The sequence below is a fragment of the Macaca fascicularis genome, chromosome 3, assembly GCF_037993035.2.
Source record: "Macaca fascicularis isolate 582-1 chromosome 3, T2T-MFA8v1.1".
NCBI classification, from domain to species: domain Eukaryota; kingdom Metazoa; phylum Chordata; class Mammalia; order Primates; family Cercopithecidae; genus Macaca; species Macaca fascicularis.
Window position 1 is genome coordinate 184568094 of NC_088377.1, and position 16715 is coordinate 184584808.

General features: G+C 48.3%; 1 pseudogene and 1 gene segment (V, D, J or C); both read left to right on the forward strand.

Moving 5' to 3' along the window:
• Positions 1 to 16715, forward strand: part of LOC102137723 (T cell receptor beta constant 1-like) — a 266137-nt gene that overhangs the window by 191162 nt on the left and 58260 nt on the right.
• On the forward strand, positions 1206 to 4753 carry LOC135969772 (putative trypsin-6; annotated as a pseudogene).

Sequence of the window (16715 nt, forward strand, 5' to 3'; positions counted from 1 at the left end):
TTTCCTTACATCATTAGACTTGAGCGGAGACAGCATCTCCATCTCCACACTGCTCTGGCCAAGTTGTGCCTCAGTCAATTACACAACTGTGTCTTAGTGGCCTTGGTAGGGCCCAAATCAGGATATTCTCTGGGAAGATTCACTTTGTACTGAGCCCAGCATAATCTCACTGCATCTAAGACATTCTAGACCCACCCCTCCACATCTTCATTATTGAACACAATATGTGACCCATTTGCCATGTGCTCAAATCCCTACCTACTGCTCATTCTCAGATCAGATTGAAACCCAGATTTACCATGGTCCAAACTCTGACATCTGATCGGGGCCATGTCATTCTGGTTAATGCTGTCAGCCCCGAGCAAGTGGGTCACCTTGCATCACCCTGAGTGCAGGTTGCCAGGGCAACAGTGAGGCTGCATGAAAAGATCCTATGACAGGATACACATGAGACAGACAAATGTCTTCACATTGAAGAAGGGGAGGAGGAGTGCATCATTGATTTTCCATCCTCCAGATGAACTGAGTAAGTTCCTACATAACCTGTGTCCCCTCCTTCTTTGTAACACTTCCCATCCTTAAGCCTTGGTAGGAAGGAGAACCATCTGGAAGCCCAGAATCCTGTGGAATTCGAGTCTCCCTTCTCCTTATCCCTTAGTGTTGGAATTCTTGTTCCCAAAATCTTGGATTTGACATGCCCGCACACTGACTGGAGAGAAGCATCTTCATTTTCACAGGAAAGAGCCTTAGATAAGACTTTCCTCCTCTCTTCGGGGATCTAGGACACTGAAAAGCCAAGCTTGTTACCAACACTTCCCCTTCCTTAAGTACATTAAATACATCCTCAATAGTTAAAAGGATTCTTAAACAGCCAGACCATTCTTCCTCCTTCTAACCCTCATCTCCAGAGCCTAAGAAAGCCCAGCTGTGTGATCCGGGACTTGGCTTTCCCTGTCTTCCCCATCCCAGCATCCTTGCAGGAAACAGCCGGTCTCCCTCTCTCCTCTCAGAAGACAAGTTTCCTTATCACCTGTGAATCACAAACCCACAGAGTGGCCAAACATAGCCGAGCTGATGCGAGACCCTGGGAAGGGGAAAGCTGCAGGTTTGTTGGTCCTGGTAGGAGTGGTGACCCTCACCACACAGACACCTCCCTCCCAATCCTCGGGGAGGTATAAAGATGGGTCCTCCACCACCAGTCAGGCACTTTCTACTGCCATGAATCCACTCCTGATCCTTACCTTTGTGGGAGCTGCTGGTGAGTATCATGCCCTGCCTCAGGTTCCACCCACACCGTTTCCTGGCAGACACATGCCCTTCCATTCTTGCTACCTCTCCTCTTTTGACTGTGCTCTGATATTCTATTTCCTCCATCTGGCATCTCTACTTCCCATCCTCCTTGGGCTCTCTTTAAGCCTCACCTGTTTCAGCTTCTCCCTGATTTCACTCCCACCACTGTTGTTCATCTATATCCGAGCTGTGGTTGGAGAAGCTGGGAAGGGAGGTCAGGTGGGGCTGGACCACGAAATGAAGCAGCAGGCTTCAGGCTTGGCTCCCACCGCACCCCAATAGCACCACTAGAGTTGCTCTTAACCTCAGATGAACCTGGGGAGGTTGAAAAATTACTCATGCCAGAGACTCAGCTCTAGACATTCTAACTTCATTTGTCTGGGGTGCAGCTTGTGTTCTGGGCTTTTAAGCATCCAGGTGATTTGTAACATTTCCAGGCTGTAACATACAGCCAAAGTTAAGAATTGCTGTGCTATTGGCCAATAACAACATCTACATTTGTTCTGTCGAAGTGAGCCTGGGGTCTGCCCTCAACTCTGCCCTGACTCCACAGATCTGAGCTATGGGGGAAGCTGGTCATGCCAAGTTCTATGCAATCAGGGGGTTTTCCTAGCTTGGCCAAAGTATCCTGACAATCCAGGACTCAAATAGCCAGGAGAAGTACACAGCTGATGAGTAAAAGAGAGAAGCACTCAGTGGATGAGACAATCACATCCCAACTCCTATCCCACTGAAAGCATTGTGAGGACATTCATTGTGACCTCAGCCTAGTGGCCCCAGGAGAGATCTAAGCCCCGACCAGGTACCTAGCTACATGCCCTGGAGACACAGACTTGGGAGAGACATCCAATGATGCTCACCAGGGGTGCCAGCGCTCCCTCCCTTGCCTAGCCTCACTGTACTTGTTATCCATTTCTAATTAGAAGAAAGCAACTCCAGACTGGGAGCACCACCCCTAACATGCTACTGACTTGTATTCTTCCTTATCATTCCAACGCTAGTTGCTGCCCCCTTTGACGAGGATGACAAGATCACTGGAGACTACACCTGTGAGAAGAATTCTTTCCCCTACTAGGTGTCCCTGCATTCTGGCTCCCAGTTCTGCGGTGGCTCCCTCACTAGCAAACAGTGGGTGGTGTCAGCAGGTCACTGCTACAACCCATAAGTGTGGGGCCCCTGACTGCAAAGCTCCAAGCCAGGCTGCCTCGGAGAGCATGGCTTCAGCCCAGGGAAGTACTGAGGCTGGGTGAGATGGAGGGGAGAGGTGGTGGAGATAATTTGTAGGCAGCAGCTGACTCTCCAGAGCAGAGAGTGAACACAAGACAGGAACCTCTCACACCCAGGCAAATCCATGAAACAGCAAGGGTTGTGGTCATAAAAGCAGGCAGGGATGATCTTGGGGTGGTCAGAGCTAGTGGGAAAAGCAGGCAAGTACCTTTTGCTGGTTAGCTACACAATAAAGCCACCTAAGAAAGAATTTTTTAAAATACTGTTGCCTGTGTCCCATCCCAGGGCAATTAACTCAAAATTTTCAGGAAGAGGGGGTGAATATCAGGGAGTATATAACACTCTACTTCTGGTAACTGTAGAGTGCACAGACAGAGCTGAGAACCGCTGCCTATACCAAGAACTCTCAAACCTGAGTATGCACCAGAACCACCTGCAGACTTGTTAAGGCACAAATCACTGGGTCCCATCCCCAAGGTTCTGATCAGTAGGTGGGGGTAAGGCCCAAGAATTTACATTTCTAACAAGTTCCCAGGAGATGCTAATGCTGTGGCTACACTTGGATTAGATTACACAAAAGGGTGATGCTCACCAGGCCAAGAAGGGAGGGAGGAACAGGCACTGTGCACAGTTAGCAAAGACCTGGGGTGAAGAATGCTGAGAAAACTTCAAGGAGCTCCTTGTGCCCACAGTGCTAGTGACTGTGGAGACTGTGGGAAAGAGGCTGGGAAGGCAGGTTGAGGAGCAGCCTCCTGTGGGATCCCTTTGACTCTGCCCCACCTCACTACCACCAACTTCTGAAGCAGAAAGGTCCTGGATCTCACACATGCACTGACCCACATCCCTCTCCTGCCCATGTGTTATGGTCACACACCCCACCCCATGCCTCCAGATCTGTCCATGAGCAGGGAACGTGAGGACCCTGGGGAAGGTGGGATGGGTGCCCCAGCTGTGAGAGAAGGTCTTCACCATGCCTGCTCTGCCTATCAGCTGCATCCAGGTGATACTGGGAGAGCACAACATCGAAGTCCTGGAGGGGACTGAGCAGTTCATCAATGCAGCCAAGATCATCCGCCACCCCAAATACAACAGGAATACTCTGAGCAATGACATCCTGCTGATCAAGCTCTCCTCACCTGCCATCATCAATACCCACGTGTCCACCATCTCTCTGCCCACTGCCCCTCCAGCCGCAGGCACCAAGTGCCTCATCTCCGGCTGGGGCAACACTCTGAGCTCTGGCGGTGAGTGGCAACCTTTGCCCTTCTACTTCCCTCCATCCTCACAATTTCCAGAATAAACCATGCCCCTTAACTTAAATCTTCTCACCTCCAGGGTTAAGACGCATTTCTAGTGCCCATCACACACAGGCTCTGCACTGGGCATCAGAGGATGCAAAGTCTCCAGGAGTTGGCTCCTAAAATCAAGAGACCAGACAAATGGAGAACTTGGTATGATCACGTCTTGGGAGGGGTTCAACAATGATCATTCTGGGAACTAAAAGCCAGAGCCTCTTGCCAGGACGCATGTTTTGGAGCCCTCTCCAGGGTCAGTGTTACTCTTCAATGTTCCATCCTATATTATTGTGTCCTTCTCTGAGCTGACCCACATTTCGACTTTCTTTGATCTCTTCCTGATCCTCACAGCCGACTACCCAGACGAGCTGCAGTGCCTGGACACTCCTGTGCTGACCCAGGCTGAGTGTGAAGCCTCCTACACTGGAAGGATTACCAGCAACATGTTCTGTGCGGGCTTCCTTGAGGGAGGCAAGGATTCTTGCCAGCTGATTTGGAAAACCCTTCCCATGCTGAGGCTCCCACTGACAGCCAGAGCCCACCCGAGAAAAAGATTTGAACTCCCAAGGTGGCAGGGCTAAGGAGGCTCCCTGCAGTGCCCCCAGTGAGAAGTGAGGAAGGCTCCCTTGGGCTGCATGCTGTCTGCTTAGGAAGAACAGAGAATGGGCCACCGTGAGAAGGATGTGGAGCCACAGAGCTGCCTGGAAAGGGGTCTTTTAAGGTTCAGAGTAAATATAGCTATATTCCTCCTCTATCTCTCCATACAACTTGTCCCTTCTTCCCCCCAGGGGGACTCTGGTGGCCCTGTGGTCTCCAACGGGCAGCTCCAAGGCATTGTCTCCTGGGGCAATGGCTGTGCCCAGAAAAACAAGCCTGGAGTCTACACCAAGGTCTACAACTATTTGGCCTAGATTAAGGACACCATAGCTGCCAATGGCTAAAGCCCCAGTCTCTCTGCAGTCTCTATACCAATAAAATGACCCTGTTCTCCCTGTGTCTGTGCCTGCTCCCTCACACTCCTTCACACTGGAAAGCATCCTCCAATCTCAGGTCAGACACAACAGTCCCCCTTAAAGGTAAGGAGAGCCCGCAACTCCCAATATGTGTTCCATGGTACACTAGATTAGCACATACAAAGAAATGGAATCCAAAACTAATAAGAAGCTTGGGAGAAAGGGGGCAGTGTTTTCTAGAGAAAAGTGTGTTTCAGAAAGGTGGTCTTGGGGGAGGTATTGATTTTTATTTGGGTTCTCACAGTGGTTAGAGCTATTCTGCCTTCAGAGCAATCACAGCACAGAAAATGTGTCAGCATCTTCGAGGTGGCCCAAAAAATCTGATCAGCTGAATCTTATTGCTAACATACAATGACAAATGCTATTGGTGATGACGTGCCTCTCCCAGGAATGTGTTGGCACCAAGCCCTCCCTTCTCATTCACCTGGAAAATCAGACTCAAGTAAATCTCCCTGGCCCCTAACTCTTTCCTCAATTCCCTAGTTCCATCTCTGTGAGCAGCTAGAGAGATGTCCCGCCTACCATAGCGGGAGCCTGACTGTGACTTGGGAATCAAGCCCAGCTCTGCAAGTTTCATTTTTGTCTTCTCTGCCTTTGGGATAGGATGCCGCAGTGAATCGCACAGCTACCACAGCTCCCCACGCTGATCAGGGAAAGAAACTGGAGAGGGTCAGGATTCACCCATTTGATCAATTAACTGAGGAAGGATTCATTTTCATAAAACTTTCTTACCTTTGAGATACTTCAACTGAGTTACTTGGGACTCTTTAAAAAAGGTGGAAGGAAAGACATCTGAGGGCTGTGACACCATCCAGCCACTCTGGTCACATGTTGGCTGGCTTTCACCCACTGGACGCAGCGGATGGAGACAGGTTACCTGTGGCACCTTTGGCACCTGCCAAAGCCTCCTCCTGGCAATTCTGAGAGGGCCCATAGCTCATCCAAGCTTGTCACCGAAGATCCAAGCAAGCTTCTCTTTGAAATTCCACCTTCACCTTCTGTCCCCAGTGCTTGTGGACACCCCTGGGAGCTGGTACCAAGGGCCAGGAGCAGGCAAGGGAGACAGACATGTTCAGAGCACACTTCCAGTTACAGGGAACAAAGCACAGGCCTCCAAGTGTCCACGAAGCAGCATGCAAATTGCAGTGATGAGTAGAGTAAAACCCCTACATAGAGCACAGCATTCCTGGCAAACACAGGGCACCGCAGTCCACATGCTGTGGAATACACCCAAGTAAGCATCAGACACTTGTTTGGTAAAAGTAGATGTGTAAGATCAACTACCTTGAGAGGGCCATCTGTGCTCCAGATGTGTGAATCGTGTGAGGAGACTGCTACCACTCACTATCTTCAGAGGAAAACAGGGCTCAGGGCTCACACATAATGGACAGATACACACGGGTCACCCAGAAAGTCACTGCATATAAACATCCCTTTGTTCAACATGGATTTGGTTTTTATGGATGGAAACACAGACCCTAGTTCACCATACAGCCTTGGGTTTGTCTGCTTTTGGAGATATATATCCAGTAGATAGACAGACAGACAAGACAGATTCACTTTTTTCATTTCTTACTGTAATGTCAATGCCTGGTCTGAATATCATCGTCACTCAAGTGTAAAAGGAAGAACCAAATGCTTCACAGAAACAGGGATGGGTGGGGAGTGTTAGTTTCCACTGTTTTCTGTCTCCATTCATATCATTCCTAACAAAGCCCAGCTGGTTACCTGAAGCCAAGACACAGATACAAGCATCCCAATGGCATGACATTCCAGACAGCTGCTTCCACCTCCTACCTGGGCCACATAGACTCTTTACACAGAAAAGTGAGTCACCCTACTCAGATGGGTTGCCAGCAGAAAAAACAGGGCATGAAAATGACAGATAACCATGGGATTTCTTCTAAGTGGTCTGTGTAAAATAAACCACCACCACCACCACCATGAAAAACACAAAACAAGATTAAAAAAATAAGGCTTATTCAAAATTCAAGACAAAATACTGTATGAGAGCCAGCCCAGGGGTTGCCTTTTCTCAGACCATACAGCTTTCCCTGTCCATTTGCTCACACGGAACCATGAGATGTGAAGGTCTGTAGAAAGTGTGCTTGGGATCGAGGCTGGTACAGTTCACCTGTGGGTCCAGACCAAACGGCAAAGAGGCAGAAAGCTGCAACTCTGTCCACTGCCACGACTTAGGGCCTCCTTCTCACAGAGTCGTCAAAGAGACCCCACCTCAACCTTTACACAAAACATCTCTTTCTGGATGAACTATAGCCAGGCTAGAGTGCCATGACATGATCTCTGTTCACTGCAACCTCCGGCTCCCAGGTTGAAGTGATTCAGTCTTCCAAGTAGCTGGGGTTACAGGCGCCCGCCACCATGCCCAGCTAATGTCTTTCCTTCTTTCTTTCTTTCTTCCTTTCTTTCTTTCTTTCTTGCTTGCTTGCTTTCTTGCTTTCTTGCTTTCTTTCTTCTTTCTTTCTTTCTTTCTTTCCTTTCTTTCTTTCTTTTTCTTTCTTCCTTCCTTCCTTTCTTCCTTCCTCCCTCCCTCCCTCCCTTCCTTTTTTCTTTCTTTTTCTTTCTTTCTTTCTTTTTCTTTTTTTGTATTTTTAGTAGAGACAGGGTTTCACTATTTTGGCCAGGCTGGTTTTGAACTCCTGACCTCAAGTGATCCAAAGTGCTGGGATTACAGGCGTGAGCCACTGCTCCTTGCCCAGGTTCCATTTAAAAATTTCAACTTTTATTTTAGATTCAGGGGGTACATGTGCAGGTTTGTTACATGGGTGTATTGTGTGATGCTGAGGTTTGGGGCACAAATGATCTCATCACTCAGGCAGTGAGCTTAGTACCCAACAGGTAGTTTTTCAGCCCTTTCCACCCTCCTTCTCTCTTCCCTCTAGTAGTTGCAGTGTCTACTCTTCCCATCTTTATGTTCATGTGTACCCAATGCTCAGCTCCCACTTATACATGAGAACGTGATATTTGGTTTTCCATTCCTATGTTAATTTGCTTAGGATTATGGTCTCCACCTCCATCCATGTTGTTGCAAAGGACATGTTTTCATTCTTTTCATGGCTGCATAGTATTCCATGGTGTATATGTACCACATTTCCTTAATCCAGTTTACCAGTGATGGCCACCTAGGTTGATTTCATGGCTTTGCTGCTGTGAATAGTGCTGTTAAGGACTTTCTAGAGCATGTGTCTTTTTGGCAGAACAATTATTTTCCTTTAGGTAAATGCCCAGTAAAGGAATTGCTTGGTGGAAAGGTAGTTCTGTTTTAAATTATTTCAGAAATCTCCAAAATGCTTTCTGCATTAATTTTTCCATGAACTAATTTATACTCTGGCCAACCATGTGTAAGTGTTCCCTTTCCTCTGCAGCCTAACCAGCCCCTTCTGTTTTTTTGACATTTTATTAATAGCCACTCTGTAGCCAAGCTCTTTCAAGGACAATGTGGGGAAGAACCACAAACATCCCTTTTCCAGAAGAGAATTATTGCCTGCCCACTGGTAGAACTCTTGTTTTCATCTGTCTTTCATTGCCTGTTTTTCAAAGAAAACCCAAAGGTAAAGTGGTAGGATCTTCGACACCAGAAAAAGTTTGCAGCCACCAGAGCCTGCTGGGAAGCGGTCCATCAAGCATGCATTGATCTTGCCACCTGGAATTTGAGAGATCAAGAAGCCCCATAGCAACTTACCATACAACTGCCCATCAGCGCCCATCCTTTCAAGCTCAATTCTGGCTCTGCAGACATTGGCAGCCACACGTCACAAATCCTGGGTCTCTGTGGACTTCCCTCATCACCCACGGACACAATGGGCTGCCTGTCCTAGGCAGAGACACAGCAACATTCTCTTAAACTGAAATTAAGCATAAATTCCCTTCACCAATAACCATCTGAGGGCACAGCCCCTGCCTCCTTCCTCGGGGACTTTAACACTCACATCTCTCTGACCCAAACAGGTAGGTGAGATCTGACTTGAAAGGGGAGAAAATCGGGAAGTATTGGGGTATCAGGAATGAATCCCCAGGTGTTTTTGTGTTGGGACAGGTATCCACATCCCGAACTGTACCTGGAGATAGGGAAAAATGCAGGAGAGGAGAGGAGAAAAAAAGAGGAACAAAGTGGCTGAAAGTCACGGAAAGCTTCTCTCGTGGTTCTTTCTGACTCTGGTTGCTTTGCCAAGGTCTTGAGTACAGGGAGGGTGGGCTCTGGCTGGGAGCTGCTGCTCTGGGAGATGGAAGAGTCACTTCACCTCCAGAAAGCTCATTTGATCATCTGTAAAATGGGCAATCCCATAGGTGTTTGTGATGATAAAATGAAAAAATCATTCTTAACTTAAATGAGTTACATGTTGTATAGTAAGTTATGTGCTATATAGTAAGCACACAGATACAATTCACTGTTATAATTGAAGGACAGTGGTTTGGTGGACTAAGCACTAACCACAATCCAGAGAGATGTCTTAAAGAAATAGACGAAAGAAATCTGTAGTTCAGAATGAACAGTACCAAGAATGGCATGTCCTCCAAATGGAGCTTGGGCAGCTGGATCTGAACCTGTCCTACATATCTGAGTCTACAATATGAGGTAACAGTCTCCACCTATAGCTGTCTTCTCTGCCTGCAAGGTCATTCCTTTTGAAGAAAGCTGACCTCAGACTATACTGTGATCATTTAAGGAAGAGCGCAAAATACTGGAGAAGTCTAGACTTCAAGCTCTAGATACAGAAAATCCTCATATTCTTAGGTGTTCTGTTTCAGAGAGTCAGAACCACAAGCACTGATCCAAAAATCCCTTTTACCAAACAAATTTTCCATCTTCTACCAAGGTTCACCTCCCTGTTTAGTGCACACTAGTGTCTACAGTTGCTAGAGCAAGAGTCTCTCCTTATTCTCTAATGGAGGAGTTCTGTGAAGACCCCATGACAAGGAGAAAAAACAAAACATGTTTAGGGACAACATGGGAAAAGCCCATATTATCAATGCTCCAAAACCTGGCTACTTGAGGCTTGGCCAGTTGTTCGTGAGCAGAGAGGTGTGTCATCTACATGGCAGTCAAGGCCTGGATGGGTCTGGAACTGTGGCAAGGTAAGGCTCTGAGACAAGCTGGCAGAAGAAAGATGAATTCAATCATCTATTTCTGCCAGGAAGAAAATAACTAGGAAGGAATCAAATGTACAGTTTGACCTCTGGGGACCTCTGCCTCTATCCTCAGTAAATCTCCTTTTTGATGCCACCTGCAGCAATTCCTACACTTCACAATGCTCTCCATGGCTTCTGTTGGTCTTATGGTCAGCTCTGCCAAGATCTGTATTCTTGGGCAAGACAGAATCATTCTGAATCTCATTGTCTTCCTCTATAAGTGGAAATTATTTTGCTCTGCACAAATCATATTTACCATGTTTGTGGGAAGTTAAACTGTGAAACTCAGCAAAAATGAAAAGTAATTCACCACTGTTACTTACGTGAAAACTCTTGCAAAGCTGTCAGGCACCGTGGACCATCTAAATATAGCAGTGTTAGCTATGAGCCCATCACTGATTAGAGGGGGTACGGGGTGGAGAGGGGTCTCTGAACAGTGGGTCTCCTGGCTGTGGGGAAACTGGTTCAGAAGCCATTCTAGGAGCTGAAACTGAAGTTACTCTGTGTGTCCTCTCAACGCCACAGACACCACTTAGGCATTTTTTTTCCAATTCTCTCTGGTTTCCATTTGCTTCTTCCCTCTATCCCCTGGCCATGTCCAATTTCACTACCAAGTTTCTGATCTTTTCTCATTTGGTTCACTGTCTCCAGAACATCCCTGATACTTTTACCTTTCAAACAATTCAACCTTGAACTCTGCTCACTCCTGCCCATCACCAACCTGAGCTCTGAGTTGCTGAGAAGGGAAAGCACCCTCATAAGGAAGCTCCTTCTTTCCTTACATCATTAGACTAGAGCGGAGACAGCATTCCCATCTCCACACTGCTCTGGCCAGGTTGTGCCTCAGTCAATTACACAACTGTGTTTAGTAGCCTTGGTAGGGCCCAAATCAGGATATTCTCTGGAAAGATTCACTTTCTACTGAGCCCAGTGTAATCTCACTGCATCTAAGATAGAAAATTCTAGATCCACCCCTCTAAATTTCCATCATTGAATCCAACATGCGACCCATTTAACATGTGCTAAAATCTCTACCTACTGCTGATTCTAAGATCAGATCATAACCCAGATTTACTGTGGTCCAAACTCTGACATCTGATCAGGGGCATGTCATTCTGGTTCAGACTGTTAGCCCCGAGCAGGTGGGTCAGTTTGCATCACCCTGAGTGCAGGTTGCCAGGGCAACCGTGAGGCTGCATAGAAAGAACCTGCGACAGGATACACATGAGAGAGACAAATGTCTTCACATTGTAGACAGGGAGGAGTGCACCACTGGTTTTCCATCCTCCAGATGCACTGAGTAACTTCCTACCTAACCTGTGTCCCCTCCTTCTTTGCAACACTTCCCATCCTTTAGCCTTGATAGGAAGGAGAGCCATCTGGAAGCCCAGAATCCTATGGAATGCGAGTTTCCCTTCTCCTTACCCCTTAGTGTTGGAATTCTTGTTCCCAAAGTCTTGGATTTGACCTTCCCGCACACTGACTGGAGAGAAGCATCTTTATTTTCACAGGAATGAGCCTTAGATAAGACTTTCCTCCTCTCTTGGGGGATCCAGGACACTCAAAAGCCAAGCTTGTTACCAATGCTTGTCCTTCCTTAAGTACATTAAATACATCCCCAGTAGTCAAAAAGACTCCTAAACAGCCAGGCCACTCTCCTTCCTTCTAACCATCATCTCCTCGGCCTAAGAAAGCCCAGCTATGTGATCCAGAACTTGGCTTTCCCTGTCTTTCCCATCCCAGCATCCTTGCAGGAAACAGCCGGTCTCCCTCTCTGCTCTCAGAAGGCAAGTTTCCTTATCACCTGTGAATCACAAACCCACAGAGTGGCCAAACACAGCCGAGCTGATGCAAGACCCTGGGAAGGGGAAAGCTGCAGGTGTGTTTGTGCTGAGAGGAATGGTGACCTTCACCTCACAGACACCTTCTCTCCCGATCCTCAGGAGGTATAAAGATGGGTCCTCCACCACCAGTCAGGGACACTCTACCACCATGAATCTATTCCTGATCCTTACCTTTGTGGGAGCTGCTGGTGAGTATCATGCCCTGCCTCAGGCCCCACCCACACCCTTTCCTGGCAGACACATGTCCTTCCATTCTTGCTGCCTCTTCTCTTTTGACTTTACTCCAATATTCTGTTTCCTCCATCTGGCATCTCTACTTCCCATCCCCCTTGGGCTCGCTTTAAGCCTCACCTGTTTCAACTTCTCCCTAATTTCACTCCCACCACTGCCATTCATCTATATCCAACATGTGAATGGAGAAGCTGAGAAGGGAGGCCAGGTGGGGCTGGACCATGAAATGAAGCAGAAGGCTTCAGGTTTGGCTCTGACAGCAGGAGAATAGCACCACTATAGTTGCTCTTAACCTCAAATGCACCTGGAGAGGTTGAAAAATTACTCATGCCAGAGACTCAGCTCTAGAAATTCTAACTTCATTGTCTGGGGTGCAACCTATGTTCTGGGTTTTTAAGCTTCCCAGATGATTTGTAACATTTCAAGGCATGCAGCCAAGGTTAAGAATTGCTGTCCTATTAGCCAATAACAACGTCTACCTTTGTTCTGTCAAAGTGAGCCTGGGGGCTGCCCTCCAATCTGCCCTGACTCCACTGTTCTGAGCTATGAGGGAATCTGGTCGTGGTCAGGTCTGCGCAGCCAGGGCGTTTTCCTAGCTTGGTCAAATTATCCTGACAAGCCAGGGCTCCAATAGCCAGGAGAGGTACACTGCTGATGAACAAAGCGAGAAGCACTCAGTGGGTGAGACAAGCACATCCCAACAACTCCTGTCCCACTGGAAGTATTGTGAGGAAATTCCTTGCGACCTCAGCCTGGTGACCCCAGGAGAGATCTGAACACCCACAGGGTACCTAGCAATGTGCCCTGGAGACACAGAGACTTGGAAGCCACATCCAGTGATGCTCACCAGGGATGGCAGCCATCCCTCCCTTGCGTAGCCTCACTGTGCTTCTTAAGGATTTCAAATGAGAAGGAAGCAACCGCAGGCTGGGAGCACCACCCCTAACATGCTACTGACTTGCCTTCTCCCTTCCCATCTCCACTCCAGTTGCTGTCCCCTTTGACGATGATGACAAGATCGTTGGGGGCAACACCTGTGAGGAGAATTCTGTCCCCTACCAGGTGTCCCTGAATTCTGGCTACCACTTCTGTGGTGGCTCCCTCATCAGCGAACAGTGGGTGGTTTCAGCCGGTCACTGCTACAAGCCGTAAGTGTGGGGTGCCTCACTGCAAAACTCCCAGCCAGGCTGCCTGGGAGAGCATGGCTTCAGCCCAGGCAAATACTGAGGTTGGGTGAGATGGATGGGAGAGGTGGTGGAGAAGAAAACTTGCTGGCAGCAGCTGACTCTGCAGACCAGAGTGAACACAAGACAGGAACGTCTCACACCAAGGTAAATCCATGAAACAGCAAGGGCTGTGGTCATAAAAGCAGGCAGGGATGATCTTGGGGTGCTCAGAGCTAGTGAGAAAAGCAGGGATGTACCTTTTGCTGGTTAGCCACACATTAAAGCCACCTAAGAAAGAGTTTTTTTAAAACACTGAAGCCTGTGTCCTATCCCAGGGCAATTAACACAAAATTTTCAGGAAGAGGTTGTGAATGTCAGTGAGTATTTCACACTCTACCTTGGTAACTGTAGAGTGCATAGACAGAGCTGAGAACCACTGCCTACAACAAGAACTCTCAAACCTGAGTATGCACCAGAAACACCTACAAGCTTGTTAAGGCAGAAATCACTGAGTACCATCCCCAAGGTTCTGATCAGTAGATGGGGGTAAGGATGAAGAATTTACATTTCTAACAAGTTCCCAGGAGATTCTAATGCTATGGCTACCCTTGGATTAGAATACAGAGAAGTGTGTTGCTCACCAGGCCAAAAAGGAAGGGAGGAAGTCACTGTGCGCAGTTAGCAAAGGCCTGGGGTGAATAATGCTGGGAAAATTACAAGGAGCTACTTGTGCCCACAGTGCTAGTGACTGTGGAGACTGTGGGAAAGAGGCTAGGAAGGCAGGTTGAGGAGCAGCCTCCTCTGGGATCCCTTTGACTCTTCCCCACCCCACTACCACCAACCTCTGAAGCAGAAATATTCTGGGTCTCACACCTGCACTGACCCACATTGCTCTCCTGCCCATGAGATATGGCCACACATCACACCCGATGTCTACAGAGCAGTCCATGAGCAGGGAGCTTAAGGACCCTGGGGAAGCTGGGAAGGGTGCCGTGGCTATGAGAGAAGGTCTTCACCATGCCTGCCCTGCCTATCAGCCACATCGAGGTGAGACTGGGAGAGCACAACATCGAAGTCCTGGAGGGGAATGAGCAGTTCATCAATGCAACCAAGATCATCCGCCACCCCAAATACAACGGGAATACTCTGAACAATGACATCATGCTGATCAAGCTCTCCACGCCTGCCGTCATCAATGACTACGTGTCCACCATCTCTCTGCCCAACGCCCCTCCAGCTGCTGGCACCGAGTGCCTCATCTCCGGTTGGGGCAACACTCTGAGCTCTGGCGGTGAGTGGGACCCTTCGCCCTTCTACTTCCCTCCATCCTCACAATTTCCAGAACAAACCATGCCCCTTAACTTAAAATCTGTCACCTCCAGGCTTAAGACACATTTCCAGTGCCCATTACACACAGGCTCTGCACTGGACACCAGAGAGACGCAAAGTCTCAAGGACTTGGCTCCTAAAATCAAGAGACAGGACAAATGGAGAACTTGCTATGATCATGTATTAGGTTCAACAATGATCATTCTGGGAACTAAAAGCCAGAGCCCCTTGCCAGGACTTATGTTTTGGAGTCCTCTCCAGGGGCAGTGTTCCTCTTCAGTGTTCCATCCTAGATTATTGTCTCCTTCTCTGGCCTGACCCACATTTCGACTTTCTTTGATCTCTTCCTGATCCTCACAGCTGACTACCCAGATGAGCTGCAGTGCCTGGACGCTCCTGTGCTGACCCAGGCTAGGTGTAAACTCTCCTACCCTTTCCGGATTACCAGCAACATGTTCTGTGTGGGCTTCCTTGAGGGAGGCAAGGATTCCTGCCAGGTGATTTGAACAACCCTTCCCATGCTGAAGCTCCCACTGATACCCAGGCCCCATCTGGGAAAAAGATTTGAACTCCCAGTGTGGCAGGGTTGAGGAGGTTCCCTGCAGTGTCCCCATGGAGAAGTGAGGAAGGCTCCCTTGGGCTGCATGCTGACTGCTTAGGAAGAACAGAGAATGGGCCACCACCATAGAAGGACGTGGAGGCACAGAGCTAGCTAGAAAGGGGTCTTTTAAGGTTCAGAGTGAATGTAGCTATATTCCTCCTCCATCTCTCTCTCCATACAACTTGTACCTTCTTCACCCCAGGGTGACTCTGGTGGCCCTGTGGTCTGCAATGGACAGCTCCAAGGTATTGTCTCCTGGGGCTATGGCTGTGCCCTGAAGAGGAGGCCTGGAGTCTACACCAAGGTCTACAACTATGTGGACTGGATTAAGGACACCATAGCTGCCAACAGCTAAAGCCCCCAGTCCCTCTGCAGTCTCAGTACCAATAAAGTGACCCTTCTCTCATTGTCTGTGTCTGTGCCTGCTGCCTCACACTCCTTCACACTGGAATGCATGCTCCACTCTCAGGTCAGACAGGACTGTCTCCCTTAAATGTAAGCAGAGCCCCCAGCTCCCAAAATGTGTTGCATGGTACACTAGATTGGCACATAAAAAGAAATGGAATCCAAAAATAATAAGAAGCTTCAGAGAAAGAGGGGCTTTGTTACTGTTTCTAGAGAAACGTGTGTTTCAGAATGGTAGTCTTTGGTGGGGGGTATTGATTTTTATTTGGGTTCTCACAGTGGTTGGAGCTACTTTGCCTTCAACACAATCACAGCACAGAAAATGTCAGCATTTTCAAGGTGGCCCAAAAAATCTGACCAGCTGAATCTTGTTGCTAACATACAACAATAATGACAAATGCTGTTGGTGATGATGTGCCTCTCCCAGGAATGTTTAGGCACCAAACCCTGGACCAAGCCTGCCCTTCTGATTCACCTGGAAAATCAGACTCAAGTAAATCTCCCTGGACCCCTAACTCTCCCTCAATTCCCTAGTTCCATCTCTGTGAGCAGCTAGAGAGATGTCCCGCCTACCATAGCGGGAGCCTGACTGTGACTTGGGAATCAAGCCCAGCTCTGCACTCTTCTTTGCCTTTGGGGTAGGACGCCACAGTGAATCCCACAGCTACAAACAGCTCCCAACTCCGACCAGGGAACGAAACTAGAGAGGTTCAGGATTCACCCATATGATCAATCAACTGAAGAAGGATTCCTTTTCATAAAATTTGCTTGCCTTTGAAACACTACAAGTTACTTGGGACTCTTTATAAAAGGTGGAAGGAAAGACATCTGAGGGCTATAACATGATCCAGCCACTCTGGACACACATTGGCTGGCTTGCACCCACTGGACACAGCAGAGGGAGGCAGGCTCCGCAGCACCTGTGGCACCTGCCAAAGCCTCCTACTGGCAATTCTGAGAGGGCCCATGTTGGGGCCGTAACTCATCCAAGTTTGTCACCAAAGATCCAAGCAAGCTTCTCTTTGAAATTCCACCTTCACCTTCTGACCCAAGTGGTTGTGGACACCCCTGGAGCTGGTTTAAAGGACCAGGAGCAGCCAAGGGAGACAGACAAGTTCAGAGCACATTTCCTGTTACAGGGAACACAGCACAGGCCTCCAACT